At 35.0% G+C, this 12,605-nt stretch overlaps 1 pseudogene; it reads left to right on the forward strand.

The window, feature by feature from the left end:
• Window positions 1-12,605, forward strand: part of LOC125058678 — a 318,204-nt pseudogene that overhangs the window by 83,369 nt on the left and 222,230 nt on the right.

Below are 12,605 nucleotides of genomic sequence, written 5' to 3' on the forward strand. Positions count from 1 at the left end.
CACAACGAAAATCATAATAAATAATTGACCGAAAATTTTCTCGCGTCAGGTTTATTTTCACGTGTTACAAGAGTTTTAGATTTGCCGCTAATTCACAAAAACAAATGACAAATGAATGCAATATACTACATTAGGTTACCAAAGAGTTCTAAAATTTAAATTAAAAAAAAGTTTTCATTAGCAATGTTTCTTACTGGCCAATTCTAAACATTTTCAGTGTTACCCACGTAGTTGTGTGTGTAATGTACCATGTATCGGAGTGTACCATATCATTTTACTGGTCAAATGTATACTAGATACATACTTCAAGCTTAAACTGGGAGTACACTACACTTTATTAAAGAGCTAAGCCGTGGGCAACACAAAATCCGTTATAATTTTAAAATATTCAGTATTCTATCCAATAAACTAGTAGATGGACGAATAATCAAAAAGTATTCGTCTATTATAAACATAAACGAATTAGTTTTCACGTTTTGTTTATTAATTTAGATGCACGTCTTCTCACCATGCTTAAAATATCATCATATCTTTTCAGTATAATTTCGGTGAAAGCGAAGTCATTTGCTGACCGTGAAATCCGTTACACGCTGAAGGCTCAGGGGCAAGGAGCAGGAACATTCAACATTGGCCCTTCATCTGGTATCGTGAAGCTCGCTAAAGAATTAGATTTCGAAGACCTGAGACAACCGCACGTGTACTCTCTAGTGGTCACCGCGACAGAAGATTCTGGAGGATTTTCCACGTCTGTTGATGTAAGTTAATTTAAATAAAGCTAAGATTTATAAACATAAAAACGGACCGTTAGAGTTTTTTTTTGCGATACAACTAATGCCATCTAGGAGGGATTGCATGACTTATAAATGAGTTCGTCGTGTTGAAATAGTTTATTGACACTACACTAGATGGCGCTTAAGGAATTCTTACTCTTGTTTCAAATAATAATAATAATCCAGTGGCGCTACAACCCTAAATGGATCTTAGATTGTATCTATTTCTTTGATAATTTTTATTTCATAGACAAGATCGGCCTTCTATCCGACATATGCCGTCGATTTTGTATATTTGAGTCTTGCGGATTTCCTCGCGAATCAGGATGTTTTACTTCACCGTACAAGCGAAAGTTATATGTGCACAGTAGACAAAACGTTCATTGGTGCACGGCCGGGGATCGAACTTACGAGCTCAGGGATGAGAGTCGCAAGCAACTCGGACAACACTATTCAAACATAATTTATAATTAATTAAATAATAGTTGTTGCACTTGAGCAGATTCTTTAGAACTGTGAGTGTACAGTTTATCATTTTGCTTATTGTAGTGTTCTACAATCATGATTTTTCATCGGTAAAGAGGATATTTCTGTGCTTTTCACCAGCGTATCGCGACACAAGGCGTTTCAATGTATCCTCTCTCTTTAATTGTAAATATTGATTTAGGGGATGTCCTGTATATCGACGATAAGCACCGAGCTTCAGGTCTTGTTTTATAATACGCGACAGAGTCCTAGCGGGAATCTTCATTTATATAAGATTGTTTGCTCCTAATAGGGTTTCGACGAATTCTGGCTTTAACAGCATTAACAGCCTTTGTAGTACTAACAGCGCGCGGTCGCCCCGATCTTTTATGGTCTTCGACAGATGAAGTGTTGTTGTATCTCTTGATAGTACGATATACGAACATACGGCAGATACCAAGCTTTGGATGTGTCTGGAATTTGACCGACAGCTATTCTCTAACTACCATAATTTGATAATGGACACGAAAATCTATGTGAAAAAGTTTTTATGTAACAGTAAATAAACACTAGTTAGATACTAGGCCAGACTAGTTATAATTCTCAAATTTAATATTTTTGTAATAAATTTATATTTATTTGGTCATAATTTTCCATGTTAATTTCAGTTAACAATACGCGTCTCTGACGTCAACGATAACGCTCCCAAGTTCGAGTTACCAGACTACCAAGCACACAACGTCGATGAAGACATTCCGCTGGGCACAAGCATCCTTAAAGTGAAAGCTATGGACGCTGACTCTGGGAAGAACGCTGAGATTGAATATTTAGTTTCAGGTAACCGTGATACTTATTATAAGCAATATAATTACAATAAGCAATATATCAGCCCAAAAACGTAACCGTTCTTATAAATAAACATCATCATTGTTACGTATGTTACATATATTAATGTTACATATATTAAGTTTGTTATTAATGCAATACAAATACAATTTATTACATATTGAATTCAAAACTGAACACTAAAGTTAGACCGACTAGGTGTCACTAATCATTTGTATTATTCACAATATAATATAAAAACACCTTTTTTACCCTAAAATATAGATTTTTTAACCATTTTTTTGTATTCTAAATGCATACTTTATTATTTTCAGATGATCACTTCAGTGTCGATTCAAACGGTATCATCACTAACAACAAGCAGTTGGATGCTGACAATAACAACGCTTACTACGAGTTTGTGGTAACTGCAAAGGATAAGGGAGAACCAGCAAAAACTGGAACTGCTACAGTTAGCCTAATGTAGATGAAAATGCAGGTCCCAATACTTTGGTCACCACTGTTGTTGCGTCAGATAAAGATGGGGATAATGTTCGCTTTGGTTTCGTCGGAGGTGGCACAAGCTCAGGCCAATTCGTAATTGAAGAAATAACTGGAGTCATACGATTACATAATAAAGCTATATCGTTGGACAGAGATAAGTATGAACTGAATGTCACAGCTTTGGATGACGGCGCATGTTGCGTTAACGGCGATGCGACCATACACACGTCTACTGCAGTCGTCGTTGTATTTATAACTGATGTAAATGATAACAAGCCGATTTTCAAGGATTGTCCAACGTATTTCCCTAAAGTCGAAGAAGGTGCACCGAATGGTAGTCCTGTGATAAAAGTACACGCCACGGACGAAGATAAAGGAGTTAATGGCCAAGTCAAATATTCCATTGTACAGCAGCCTAATCAAAAGGGTACAAAATTCACGGTTGACGAAGAAACAGGCGAAGTGTCCACGAACAAAGTGTTCGATAGGGAAGGGGATGATGGGAAGTTTGTTTCAGTTACAGTCAAAGCTACAGATCAAGGCGACCCATCGTTGGAAGGAGTCTGTTCTTTCACCGTTGAAATCACCGATGTTAACGATAATCCACCGTTGTTCGATCGACAAGTAAGCACTTGTACATGCATGATAGCTTAGAATTTCACACTTATGCTTTTTGCACTCTGTCCTTTCAACATGCAAGTTGAAAAACTTACACAATATCTTATTGCAGAAATACGTCGAGAACGTAAAACAAGATGCTAGTATAGGCACAAATATCTTAAGAGTATCAGCATCTGACGAAGATGCTGATAATAATGGAGCGATCGTTTATACTTTGAGCGCTCCTTATAATCCGGCTGACATAGAATACTTTGAGATCCAACCTGAATCAGGATGGATAGTCTTAAAGAAACCGTTAGACGTAAGTATGCTCTCTGGTTGAAGTAACGTGTGGATTGTGATAAGAATGATGCGTGAAAGAGTAACTTTACTAATATTTGGTGGATGAGTGCTACCTAAAGCCTTAGGATTCAATTGGCACCTAATTTAAGTTTTTACATGTAAATAGTTCTAAATTGCTGCTGTAAATTGCTGTGGAGAGTAAATCCTGGCTATGAGGAGTAGTTGTCCATTGCGGCCGGCGTCCGGCGCCAGGCGTCCGACGTCCGGCGCGCTTGTTCCTCTTGCAGCACAATTACTTTCATTTGCCGCCAGCGCCGGCTCAGCACTCGATCTTCGTTAAGATTTATTTCGCACCACCATCTTGCATTCAACTTCTTATTGATAAAATACGACTTGTGTATATTACCTATGAATTAACAGCTGTAAATATTTCACCATAAACCTGTGTTTAGTTCTAAAACATGTACAGTTTCTGTATCAGCACTTCTGTATATTTCGCACCGAATAGTTTTGGGATTTATAGTTATTTTTATAATTCAGAAATTATTTAAGAAGCTTACGCTTTTGACATACCTACCATTATTGTATGTATGTACATGTTTTGTTACTAATATCCGACACAGTCGCAACGCTAGAGACAGTTCGAATCTGTCCTATTTTCAACCATCCAATTTATTAATGCTAGACGACGCTCATACCACGTGACCACCACAACTTAATATTCATAATACTAATTTTTTACAGGGTGCGAGTGTATATTTTGATATGTATATAATATGTAATTAATATTAGATATAACTGAGATAGCCAGATCGCCTTCGGGCAATTTGGCCATCTGACCAGTTGTGACATTATTTCTTCTGTGAAAGGGGCAACGTTAACCAATCGAAATTTGTACAGTAAACCGTAACGTCCACCGTTTGTAATATATTCATTACAATGAGTGTCGTTTTGTTGTAGTCGTAACGAGGTCATTAAACTTGTTTATGACAACCTGACCTTTCCGCCATGTCTTGTATGCAGAGCCGCATGCATTGCCTGCTTTTGTTCAGTTCTTTGATTTTTTAAGATTAGTTTAGTTGATTTATTGTATAAAGTATTATTAATGTACAGTTTGTCTTTATCCCTATTGTACAGACCGGAAATTGTATAATACGGTAAACATTATTTTTCCGATTTATTTTCCTGCACCCTATATTGGCTAAATAAGCATTGTAAGCTAGCACGAACGAGCTCTCAGAGTGGAAGAGGACGTCGCGAGAGGATTTCTACTTGTTAGTGGTTTCTAGTTATTTCTGATATTGTTTTAGTTTGGCTTACTGAGTGGCAGAGTGACGGCTGGATGTTGAATTTAATTATTAATTTCATAAAAAAATGATACAGAGACAAACAATAATAATGAAAGAGGATACTTAATTTTTTTTTATTTTGATTGTTTATTAGCAACGATAATTATGTGTTTATATTTGAGTTGTTTTGTTTTGTTTGTCCCCGCTGACCTCTGACCCGTGTATCTGTAGCGGGACAGGTATCGCCTGCGCGTCCGCGCCTCCGACAGAGGGGACCCGCCGTCCTCCGCAGACGTGGACGTTGAATTAGACGTGGTAGACAGGAACAATAAACCTCCCATCTGGGACATGTCCACGTATGGCCCCGTTCACATCAAAGAGAATGTCACAGTGGGTACCGTAGTGACCAGTGTGAAAGCCAGGTTGGTATGAGGCGCAGCGGGCCTCCGGGCCCGCGGCCTTCACTCCTTAACACTACTAACGACGTGGTTTTGTTTCCATCGACTCTTTCCCGATAGCGAGAGACGTACAAGTTGGAGGCTATGGCCCAAGACAAGGGCTTCCCGCCCTTGTCCAGAACCGTGGAGGTCCAGATAGACGTAGTGGATCGCGCAAACAATCCCCCCGTTTGGGACCACACAGTATACGGCCCGATCTACATTCGAGAGAATATGCCCGTCGGTGGCAGAGTGGTGTCCGTTAAAGCAAGGTGCGTGTACACTCGCGGGCACCGCACGCAGCCCTCGCACGCAGGCCGCGCTATTCACTTCTATGGTCTCGGCCGCTGTCGGTACTCATTGTACCACCACAAACGTATCTGACCCAGGGCTAAAAACTAAAATTAATCTTAAAAGTAAAACGAATAGGATGATATCGTCAACAAAGCTCCTTTACAAGGTCAAATAAGTTCGTGGTACTATTTACGTGTGACAGTGGTGACGGCCTAGAAGCACGATGTTTGCGCGTGACCTCATGTGTCCGTCATTTGCCTTACACAATTGGTGATTTGTGAACTGGAATTTTCTAAAAGCATTTTCACGAGCGCATGATCAGATCTAAATTCTGGTACACCATTGCATTACGGGCTCACCGCTTACGTGGAATGGGGATTGTGCTCAAAAATGTCTTGTTATTTTTTGAAATAGCAAGATATTTTTGAGTATAACTGGTAGGTATTTTAGACATCTGTGTTTAATGTACTATGCATGTAGGCTGAGTTTTTGCATTAATTCAAGTTTCAGTTAAATTGCAATTCAACACAGTTAGTCCAGTCATTTTATTTTGTTTTATTCAACGTTCATTTAAAATCATTTTGTGATGGTCAAGCTAAAGAGTAATAAAAATAACTTCATCGTAACTATATCGAGTAAAAATAGTAAATTCTTATTCGCCTTACCTATACGGGAGGAAAATAAAAAAAAATGATATTTCAAATATAAAAACAATATTACATAGGGATCGTCGGCACATTGCATTTTGAAATTGCAAGATATGCGAATAATTTCTTGGCAGTGTGCATTGCATCCATCACATAGTGTCGGTCCATGGTTCACATCTATTGTCTATCTGTTCATCCTAAACCACATTTTCAACTTACATGATTATAAGACAAAACCAATACCTACTAATACACATAATACTAATTTTATTTTTAATAAAATTCGTTTTTATTTAATTTTTAACATAAAATTTTTGAATTACTATTGTTCATTGTAGTATTCACAGCAACTTGAATCGACTGACCGTGATTTTTGTTCTGATCCGAATGAAATAGGATAAACTAATTTTTGTAAAGAATTTTAGTTTAAAAATCACCACATTTTTAATACTTTTGGGCAGGCAATATAGCAGAACAGCTCATAACCAAAATAATTTCATGAATAAAAACGAAGTTTATTTTTTAAATAGGTTTTCTTATAGATTTAGGATTCAAGTATAATTTCCATCTTTAAGTATTGAAATACAAAGGCAAATATGTAATAGATATACATTTAGAAAACATATTATATAAAAATTTACTTAAATATATATAAACTGCACTAAAATATCTTGATGATGACCATGCAGTTTAGTAAAATTTTTAAACAGAGTAAACTAAATATGACTATTTTTTATTGCGTAACATTCGCTCGAACTTTGAAGGAAAACATAGTCACGTGTGTCAGGCACAGGAGGCTGATCATCTACTTGCCTATTAGATTAACAAACGACATGAAACATAGAGAAATCTGAGGAAATTTACAAAAAGGTTGTAGGGCCACTGATTTATTAATTTACTTATCAATACATATATAGTGTTATGCGAAGTTAAACAGACATATTGCTAAGTATATATCACAAAAGTATATTATTGAATAGCACTGGATTACCATGAAGTACGACAAAGGCGTTAGCAGATAAAATTCTAGTAGGTAACATTATATTCAATTATGGACTGAACTTTCGCGACCGAATTTTCACCTTACTAAATCAGACTTACATTGTTTTAACAAAAGCACTGCTCCGCCTCTTTATCATAGCTTAATCTCTTGAGAAATTAATAATAATAATTGGAATACGGTATACAAGTTGGTTAAATAGTCATATAATCCTTACACGGATTAATTAGTTGTGACTAAGACACATAATCGTGTGAAATAGCGTATGTCTGTTTTAAATCACATTTGCGTTAACAAAGACCTACATATTTGCCTTTGTTTTTCGTAGCGATAGAAGAGATTGCTTCAAATTGAATTGCCGTATGTAAACAGAAAGATACCGAATCAAGAGAATAATTGATTCCTTACAAGTTTTATTTAGATTCAATGTTGTATTGTGTTCTTAGATGTCTCGAAGATAAAGGGGTTTGTCGACTATATTGTGATGTATGTTTTAGCTCCGGCATTGAAAACAACCCAACCGTGTTTTACCGGCTGATGCCCGGCTCCACGGCTCAAACGAACAAATTCCACACTTTCTATTTACAACAAAGAGCTGATAATGGATTTACTTGGGCCGATATTAAAGTGAATCAACCCTTGGACTATGAGAGCATTAAGGAATACAATTTGACAATACGAGTCGAGGTAAGGCGTCTTTGAAATCGCGGGCGCGAAAACTTAATATTTTTATGTGATTTTCATTTATCTGTTTCTATTTGTGTAACAAAAATATGTATGCTTAGTGCCATTCTACTTGCTTAATAACGCTATAATCAAGGCCTTTAAGATCGTAATATACATCGATCTTCATTTATATTTAATTGTTGATGTATCAGTAGTGAAAGGAAGGCTTACCATGTACTTGTGGATTGATTAAAATAGTTATATACAAAAAGTTCGTTATCTTATATTATTAAAGAGTTGTCCTTGTCATTAGAATAATTTGGGCCTAAGGATTATTTGTATTAAATAATGTATTATATCCAGAACAACGGAGCGCAGCAACTAGCCTCGGAGGCAACAGTATACATTATGCTTGAAGATGTCAACGACGAGATTCCTTTATTCACTGAGCGAGAACAAGAGACTGTGCTTGAAGGGGAACCCATAGGTACCAAGGTCACGCAGGTCAACGCTATTGACAAAGATGGGACTTTCCCTAATAACCAGGTTAGTTTTAAGATATAAGGCTACTTTCAGTTATACTACCGTAATCTTAATTATCTTCTAATATGTCAGAAAGACTGATAAAACACTAGTTAATTAATCACTTGGTGTTCGTAAGTATACATCTTTTGATTTAGTGAAGTAATCGGCGCCACCGTGTTGGAAGTAATAAATATTAAAAAAATATATAATCACCTACTCATGGCCTAAGAATCAAATATTACCTACGTATACAATATATGTTAACAAGGTCAACAACTCTTTTATATTATAGAAAGTTGCTAAAATGATCAAAGGGTAGTCGACGTATAATCCCAACTTCTATTGAAATGTTGCGTGTTGAATAAAAAATAATCAAGGAAAGATATTTCTTTCCTTGATTATTTTTTCAATTAAAACACGTAGATAGAGTTTAGAGTTTATAATCAAGTGTTAGACAGTTACGAAATTAAGTGCTGATTAGTTAACGACGGATGTAAAAAAAAATTAAAAGAAATATTTAATTTTAATTTACAGAAAATGCATTCAGATAGTAGGTAATATAAGTTTATAATTTATTCTCAAACTTGAGAATTTTTAGTTCTTAAAACCCTAAGTTATTAAAAACATCTCTTATTAAAAGTCTATTTCATTATTCACGATCGCAGGCTATTGATTTGATTTAGAACAAATAACGAAATGGACTCATAATACCACTACACATGTATCACATACAGACACACACATCACATATAGACACACACATCGCATACACATAAATAAACTAATCAAGACGTATAAAAAATCAAATCCAGTTACAGTTAAAAATTAGTACAAACTTTGAACTGAGCTCTCGTTGTCGGAAATGAAATAGTTGATTGAAAACATTAAGTAAAAAGCTTTCAATTCATAAGATAAATGTTTTTCTTCGTTACAAATGTAGTTTTCAATTTCAAGCGGTATTCTAAAGTAAACTATAATGTTTAATATATATGATTTTTAAATATATTTTTTTTGGTTTAAGAATTACTTTATTTCTCATAAGAATTGCATACAAAATTCACTTACTGAGAAACACATACTTAAAACTAAGATTAAAAATTATATAACAATAGTCTTTCGACCATTAAATTTATATATTTTTTTCCTTTTGTATAATTAAACACTTGGCTAACAATTTTTTTGTGATATATTAAACTTCTGTTTAGTCGTTCATGAATTAGTTAATTTTAGTTTTATTAAAGTTGATATAATAAGAGAACCTTATACAATTTAATTTAAATACGTAACTTAATCCACAATATAATAAATCTGTATTTCTTCCTTTGGCTTTCGTGTATATGAACAAAACTTTTTGCGGCCTTTTTAAACTTTTATCGTTTTACTCTGTAAATTTACATAAAACCATATTGATTTATACAACTTAACATTTTTTACACTACCTATTGGTAGAAATCGAACAGAAAGCCGTTCCCAACGAATGGGTTAATTTTTTAAGTTTATCAACAAACAACGACCGATATAATTATTTTTATAATATGAAAGGATATATGAAAATAAAAACTCAACAGATCTCATATGTTTCCATCTTCGACACCTAAATTTATAATCTTCATTTAAAAACGAATATAATCTTTACCAGGTGTATTACTACATCGTGGATTCACCGCGCAACGAAGGCAAGGACTTCTTCGAGATCAGCATGCAGACTGGAGAAATCTTCACGAAAGTGGTGTTTGACAGAGAAAAGCAAGGTGCCTACGCTTTAGAAGTAGAGGCAAGAGACGGAGCCCCCTCGGCGCGACCGAATTCAGAGAACCAGCCGAATTCAGGTGAGTCGAGAGCCAAATCTTTTTATTTAAACGAAAAGTATAGGAAAACATTCATATGTTAATCTAAGTACATTGTTATTTTACGTAACAACCACTTTAAAAAGCATAGTCTAAAAATGCAGTTAACAGTGTAAAATAATATTTATTTGAATGGGCCCATATATATGAATTAAATGTATTAAGTAAAGTCTCAATTATTTTTATACAAGAGCCATGAGGAATCACATATTACTAATACAACATAAATTGAAAACTACTTTTAGCAGTTTCATGTGAGTTATAAAGAATAGAATCTATTAATATAATATGTTATAGAAACTAATTTTCTGAAGTAGTCATGAATGGAATGTTGTTTGTGTAGTTCTCCTTCGAATAATTCACGTGTATTGTTGCCGTTTACGTATTTGCTACGAGGCCTACGCTAATGCTACGCACGAGGTAGCATTGTTTGAATTTTCGTTTGACGTGCTTTGCATAAGAATTTTGTCTGGGAACATTTGATAATACACTCATGCAATGAAAGCAAAACAATACTGGTACAAGATTACGTTACATAATTGTGCAACGTACCTCAACACAAAAGACGCGATTACGAGGATTAAAAGATTTCATCTTGCTAATATCGTATAATAAGCACAATTAGCTTATAATAAAACTGTCTAAAGATTCTTGATGCCCCGAAAGTTAAATTAAAATATATTTATAATCTGAAAGTTTGTGACTGGTAAACCAAAATAAGTGTCAAATTAGCATAAAATCTTCGCAGTCGTGAGGCAAAATATGCGCGAAAGGTTTAATAAAGGTCGAGAGAAGTCAACGTAAAGGAAAAACTTACTTTAAATATATGTATAAATGCCGACAGGAAGGTCTTAGAGTTACAAGCTGTCAGTAGCGCACGGTCTCGGCTTAATCACTTTGCGACCCGCATTCTAATGTACATTTTTTTTCTCTATTCAGCATCGTAAGGTTACCCGCGCTGTCGACTTTCTAAGCATTATTTAATTCTCCACCGACCCTTATCGCCGCAAATGTTGACAGTTAAACGAGAGTGTCATATTTCACAGAATTCTAGTCAATCGGAAATTGATTATATCAGTGCCGGTGACGGTATAAATTGTCCGCTCCAGGCCACGTCCTATTAGAGAGGCGTTCTAGGGTATCGCGTCATCGTAAATCAAGTATCAGGATAATAAACCGCCGCTGGCATAATCCCACTAAGCTTCTCTTCCTTGTATATGTCTCACAATAGTCTTGATCAGCTCAGTGCTTAGCACCTTACGATATACAATTTCCTTACATATCATGAATACAGAGAAAAGCATGTACTGTAAATCTATACGACCCAATAAAACCACATCTAACAGTATTCGATCGTAAAATGCATACCGTTATCTTTGTTTACTGCTGGGAAAACGAACACCGTGTGTTTGTCCACCGTTCCTTGTGTAGACAACAGCTGAAGGAAACAGTTTAAATTAAATTCAAATGCCACTTTATAAGGTTTCCTTAAAAATTATAATACAAACAAAAAACTCAGCTGACTTTAATTTTGATCATGTTTACAAAAGGATGTTTAGCTTTAAAATTTACTGTTATTTAATGGAAATGAAGTATCTGTGAGGCAGAATCACTTCACACTCTTTCACCTTTTCGTGTTCCCCATGTCCTACAATAATGCAATATATTCCGTCTTAATCTTCTTTTTTTTACTAGATAATTGCTGATTAATAGATAAATTAAATACAGATGTGTTGCAGAATCATTTGACACTCTCTTTCACCTTTTTGTCTTAACCATGTTCTACAATAATGCAATATATTCCGTCTTAATCTTCTGTTTTTTTTTACTACATAATTGTTGATTAATAGATAAATTAAATACAGATGTGTTGCAGAATCATTTGACACTCTCTTTCACCTTTTTGTCTTAACCATGTTCTACAATAATGCAATATATTCCGTCTTAATCTTCTGCTTTATTTACTAGATAATTGTTGATTAATAGATAAATTAAATACAGATGTGTTGCAGAATCATTTGACACTCTCTTTCACCTTTTTGTCTTAACCATGTTCTATAATAATGCAATATATTCCTTCGTCTTAATCTCCTAATTGTTTTACTAGACAATTGTTGATCAATATATAAATTGAGTTATAAAATGTATACATATAGAATATAGATAGAGGTTTATTAGAATGAAATAGTAGAAAAACTTTTTGGCTTGGAATATAGTTAGTTTTGCGTAGGGCCTATAAGCCACGTACCATTTCAGCATATTGCAGCACATTTGTGTCCGGAGCCCGATCGTGCCTGTTTCGCATACTGATTACGTCTGGAGGATAATAGTATGGGAAATAAAACTTCGGACTCGTTTCGAGCTATTAGCTATTTGGGGAAACTGATAAAAGCGGTCGTAAAAGTATTGTTCTTATTCGGAGGAGAGTATATG

This window comes from Pieris napi, chromosome 18 (assembly GCF_905475465.1).
Source record: "Pieris napi chromosome 18, ilPieNapi1.2, whole genome shotgun sequence".
Lineage (NCBI taxonomy): Eukaryota > Metazoa > Arthropoda > Insecta > Lepidoptera > Pieridae > Pieris > Pieris napi.